The sequence below is a fragment of the Euwallacea fornicatus genome, unplaced genomic scaffold (assembly GCF_040115645.1).
Source record: "Euwallacea fornicatus isolate EFF26 unplaced genomic scaffold, ASM4011564v1 scaffold_143, whole genome shotgun sequence".
NCBI classification, from domain to species: Eukaryota; Metazoa; Arthropoda; class Insecta; order Coleoptera; family Curculionidae; genus Euwallacea; species Euwallacea fornicatus.
Window position 1 is genome coordinate 18,407 of NW_027096111.1, and position 6,298 is coordinate 24,704.

Genomic DNA, 6,298 nt, shown 5'->3' on the forward strand with positions numbered 1-6,298 from the left:
TGGCGAGATAACGCCAAATCATAAGATTTGGACAAAAAGTGCCGCTTCTATTAGAGCCAAATTGACGATTTGCCGTTTAAGGCCTTATTATGCTTATTTTGCCAAAAGGAGACGATTTGAACAAAATTGGTTGCAGCGTTGGCGAAATATCGCCAAATTGTGCGATTTGGCCAAAAAGTGCCGCTTCTATTAGAGCCAAATTGACGATTTGTCGTTTAAGGTCTTGTTATGCTTATTTTGTCAAAAGGAGACGATTTGAACAAAATTGGTTGTAGCTTTGGCGAAATATCGACAAATTCTACGATTTGGACAAAAAGTGCCCCTTCTATTAGAGCCAAATTGACGATTTGCCGTTTAAGGCCTTATTATGCTTATTTTGTCAAAAGGAGACGATTTGAACAAAATTGGTTGTAGCTTTGGCGAAATATCGCCAAATTCTACGATTTGGACAAAAAGTGCCGCTTCTATTAGAGCCAAATTGACGATTTGCCGTTTAAGGCCTTATTATGCTTATTTTGCCAAAAGGAGACGATTTGAACAAAATTGGTTGTAGCGTAGGCGAAATATCGCCAAATTGTACAATTTGGCCAAAAAGTGCCGCTTCTATTAGAGCCAAATTGACGATTTGCCGTTTAAGGCCTTATTATGCTTATTTTGCCAAAAGGAGACGATTTGAACAAAATTGGTTGCAGCGTTGGCGAAATATCGCCAAATTGTGCGATTTGGCCAAAAAGTGCCGCTTCTATTAGAGCCAAATTGACGATTTGTCGTTTAAGGCCTTATTATGCTTATTTTGCCAAAAGGAGACGATTTGAACAAAATTGGTTGCAGCGTTGGCGAAATATCGCCAAATTGTACGATTTGGACAAAAAGTGCCGCTTCAATTAGAGCGAAATTGACGATTTGCCGTTTAAAGCTTTATTATGCTTATTTTGCCAAACGGAGACGATTTGAACAAAATTGGTTGTAGTGTTGGCGAGATAACGCCAAATCATAAGATTTGGACAAAAAGTGCCGCTTCTATTAGAGCCAAATTGACGATTTGTCGTTTAAGGCCTTATTATGCTTATTTTGCCAAAAGGAGACGATTTAAACAAAATTGGTTGCAGCGTTGGGGAAATATCGACAAATTGTACGATTTGGCCAAAAAGTGCCGCTTCTATTAGAGCCAAATTGACGATTTGCCGTTTAAGGCCTTATTATGCTTATTTTGTCAAAAGGAGACGATTTGAACAAAATTGGTTGTAGCTTTGGCGAAATATCGCCAAATTCTACGATTTGGACAAAAAGTGCCGCTTCTATTAGAGCCAAATTGACGATTTGCCGTTTAAGGCCTTATTATGCTTATTTTGCCAAAAGGAGACGATTTGAACAAAATTGGTTGCAGCGTTGGCGAAATATCGCCAAATTGTACGATTTGGCCAAAAAGTGCCGCTTCTATTAGAGCCAAATTGACGATTTGTCGTTTAAGGTCTTGTTATGCTTATTTTGCCAAAAGGAGACGATTTGAAGAAAATTGGTTGCAGCGTTGGCGAAATATCGCCAAATTGTACGATTTGGCCAAAAAGTGCCGCTTCTATTAGAGCCAAATTGACGATTTGTCGTTTAAGGCCTTATTATGCTTATTTTGCCAAAAGGAGACGATTTGAACAAAATTGGTTGTAGCTTTGGCGAAATATCGACAAATTCTACGATTTGGACAAAAAGTGCCGCTTCTATTAGAGCCAAATTGACGATTTGTCGTTTAAGGTCTTGTTATGCTTATTTTGCCAAAAGGAGACGATTTGAACAAAATTGGTTGTAGCTTTGGCGAAATATCGACAAATTCTACGATTTGGACAAAAAGTGCCGCTTCTATTAGAGCCAAATTGACGATTTGTCGTTTAAGGCCTTATTATGCTTATTTTGCCAAAAGGAGACGATTTGAACAAAATTGGTTGTAGCTTTGGCGAAATATCGACAAATTCTACGATTTGGACAAAAAGTGCCGCTTCTATTAGAGCCAAATTGACGATTTGTCGTTTAAGGCCTTATTATGCTTATTTTGCCAAAAGGAGACGATTTGAACAAAATTGGTTGCAGCGTTGGCGAAATATCGCCAAATTGTACGATTTGGACAAAAAGTGCCGCTTCAATTAGAGCGAAATTGACGATTTGCCGTTTAAAGCTTTATTATGCTTATTTTGCCAAACGGAGACGATTTGAACAAAATTGGTTGTAGTGTTGGCGAGATAACGCCAAATCATAAGATTTGGACAAAAAGTGCCGCTTCTATTAGAGCCAAATTGACGATTTGCCGTTTAAGGCCTTATTATGCTTATTTTGCCAAAAGGAGACGATTTGAACAAAATTGGTTGCAGCGTTGGCGAAATATCGCCAAATTGTGCGATTTGGCCAAAAAGTGCCGCTTCTATTAGAGCCAAATTGACGATTTGTCGTTTAAGGTCTTGTTATGCTTATTTTGTCAAAAGGAGACGATTTGAACAAAATTGGTTGTAGCTTTGGCGAAATATCGACAAATTCTACGATTTGGACAAAAAGTGCCCCTTCTATTAGAGCCAAATTGACGATTTGCCGTTTAAGGCCTTATTATGCTTATTTTGTCAAAAGGAGACGATTTGAACAAAATTGGTTGTAGCTTTGGCGAAATATCGCCAAATTCTACGATTTGGACAAAAAGTGCCGCTTCTATTAGAGCCAAATTGACGATTTGCCGTTTAAGGCCTTATTATGCTTATTTTGCCAAAAGGAGACGATTTGAACAAAATTGGTTGTAGCGTAGGCGAAATATCGCCAAATTGTACAATTTGGCCAAAAAGTGCCGCTTCTATTAGAGCCAAATTGACGATTTGCCGTTTAAGGCCTTATTATGCTTATTTTGCCAAAAGGAGACGATTTGAACAAAATTGGTTGCAGCGTTGGCGAAATATCGCCAAATTGTGCGATTTGGCCAAAAAGTGCCGCTTCTATTAGAGCCAAATTGACGATTTGTCGTTTAAGGTCTTGTTATGCTTATTTTGTCAAAAGGAGACGATTTGAACAAAATTGGTTGTAGCTTTGGCGAAATATCGACAAATTCTACGATTTGGACAAAAAGTGCCGCTTCTATTAGAGCCAAATTGACGATTTGCCGTTTAAGGCCTTATTATGCTTATTTTGCCAAAAGGAGACGATTTGAACAAAATTGTTTGCAGCGTTGGCGAAATATCGCCAAATTGTACGATTTGGACAAAAAGTGCCGCTTCAATTAGAGCCAAATTGACGATTTGCCGTTTAAAGCTTTATTATGCTTATTTTGCCAAACGGAGACGATTTGAACAAAATTGGTTGTAGTGTTGGCGAGATAACGCCAAATCATAAGATTTGGACAAAAAGTGCCGCTTCTATTAGAGCCAAATTGACGATTTGCCGTTTAAGGCCTTATTATGATTATTTTGTCAAAAGGAGACGATTTGAACAAAATTGGTTGTAGCTTTGGCGAAATATCGCCAAATTCTACGATTTGGACAAAAAGTGCCGCTTCTATTAGAGCCAAATTGACGATTTGCCGTTTAAGGCCTTATTATGCTTATTTTGCCAAACGAAGACGATTTGAACAAAATTGGTTGTAGCGTTGGCGAGATAACGCCAAATCGTACGATTTGGACAAAAAGTGCCGCTTCTATTAGAGCCAAATTGACGATTTGTCGTTTAAGGCCTTATTATGCTTATTTTGCCAAAAGGAGACGATTTGAACAAAATTGGTTGTAGCGTTGGCGAGATAACGCCAAATCGTAAGATTTGGACAAAAAGTGCCGCTTCTATTAGAGCCAAATTGACGATTTGTCGTTTAAGGTCTTGTTATGCTTATTTTGCCAAAAGGAGACGATTTGAACAAAATTGGTTGCAGCGTTGGCGAAATATCGCCAAATTGTACGATTTGGCCAAAAAGTGCCGCTTCTATTAGAGCCAAATTGACGATTTGTTGTTTAAGGTCTTGTTATGCTTATTTTGCCAAAAGGAGACGATTTGAACAAAATTGGTTGTAGCTTTGGCGAAATATCGACAAATTCTACGATTTGGACAAAAAGTGCCGCTTCTATTAGAGCCAAATTGACGATTTGTCGTTTAAGGCCTTATTATGCTTATTTTGCCAAAAGGAGACGATTTGAACAAAATTGTTTGCAGCGTTGGCGAAATATCGCCAAATTGTACAATTTGGCCAAAAAGTGCCGCTTCAATTAGAGCCAAATTGACGATTTGCCGTTTAAAGCTTTATTATGCTTATTTTGCCAAACGAAGACGATTTGAACAAAATTGGTTGTAGCGTTGGCGAAATATCGCCAAATTGTACGATTTGGACAAAAAGTGCCGCTTCTATTAGAGCCAAATTGACGATTTGCCGTTTAAGGCCTTATTATGCTTATTTTGCCAAAAGGAGACGATTTGAACAAAATTGTTTGCAGCGTTGGCGAAATATCGCCAAATTGTACGATTTGGACAAAAAGTGCCGCTTCAATTAGAGCCAAATTGACGATTTGCCGTTTAAAGCTTTATTATGCTTATTTTGCCAAACGGAGACGATTTGAACAAAATTGGTTGTAGTGTTGGCGAGATAACGCCAAATCATAAGATTTGGACAAAAAGTGCCGCTTCTATTAGAGCCAAATTGACGATTTGCCGTTTAAGGCCTTATTATGCTTATTTTGTCAAAAGGAGACGATTTGAACAAAATTGGTTGTAGCTTTGGCGAAATATCGCCAAATTCTACGATTTGGACAAAAAGTGCCGCTTCTATTAGAGCCAAATTGACGATTTGCCGTTTAAGGCCTTATTATGCTTATTTTGCCAAAAGGAGACGATTTGAACAAAATTGGTTGCAGCGTTGGCGAAATATCGCCAAATTGTACGATTTGGCCAAAAAGTGCCGCTTCTATTAGAGCCAAATTGACGATTTGTCGTTTAAGGTCTTGTTATGCTTATTTTGCCAAAAGGAGACGATTTGAACAAAATTGGTTGTAGCTTTGGCGAAATATCGACAAATTCTACGATTTGGACAAAAAGTGCCGCTTCTATTAGAGCCAAATTGACGATTTGCCGTTTAAGGCCTTATTATGCTTATTTTGCCAAAAGGAGACGATTTGAACAAAATTGTTTGCAGCGTTGGCGAAATATCGCCAAATTGTACGATTTGGACAAAAAGTGCCGCTTCAATTAGAGCCAAATTGACGATTTGCCGTTTAAAGCTTTATTATGCTTATTTTGCCAAACGGAGACGATTTGAACAAAATTGGTTGTAGTGTTGGCGAGATAACGCCAAATCATAAGATTTGGACAAAAAGTGCCGCTTCTATTAGAGCCAAATTGACGATTTGCCGTTTAAGGCCTTATTATGCTTATTTTGTCAAAAGGAGACGATTTGAACAAAATTGGTTGTAGCTTTGGCGAAATATCGCCAAATTCTACGATTTGGACAAAAAGTGCCGCTTCTATTAGAGCCAAATTGACGATTTGCCGTTTAAGGCCTTATTATGCTTATTTTGCCAAAAGGAGACGATTTGAACAAAATTGGTTGCAGCGTTGGCGAAATATCGCCAAATTGTACGATTTGGCCAAAAAGTGCCGCTTCTATTAGAGCCAAATTGACGATTTGTCGTTTAAGGCCTTATTATGCTTATTTTGCCAAAAGGAGATGATTTGAACAAAATTGGTTGCAGCGTTGGCGAAATATCGCCAAATTGTACGATTTGGCCAAAAAGTGCCGCTTCTATTAGAGCCAAATTGACGATTTGCCGTTTAAGGCCTTATTATGATTATTTTGTCAAAAGGAGACGATTTGAACAAAATTGGTTGTAGCTTTGGCGAAATATCGCCAAATTCTACGATTTGGACAAAAAGTGCCGCTTCTATTAGAGCCAAATTGACGATTTGCCGTTTAAGGCCTTATTATGCTTATTTTGCCAAACGAAGACGATTTGAACAAAATTGGTTGTAGCGTTGGCGAGATAACGCCAAATCGTACGATTTGGACAAAAAGTGCCGCTTCTATTAGAGCCAAATTGACGATTTGTCGTTTAAGGCCTTATTATGCTTATTTTGCCAAAAGGAGACGATTTGAACAAAATTGGTTGTAGCGTTGGCGAGATAACGCCAAATCGTAAGATTTGGACAAAAAGTGCCGCTTCTATTAGAGCCAAATTGACGATTTGTCGTTTAAGGTCTTGTTATGCTTATTTTGCCAAAAGGAGACGATTTGAACAAAATTGGTTGCAGCGTTGGCGAAATATCGCCAAATTGTACGATTTGGCCAAAAAGTGCC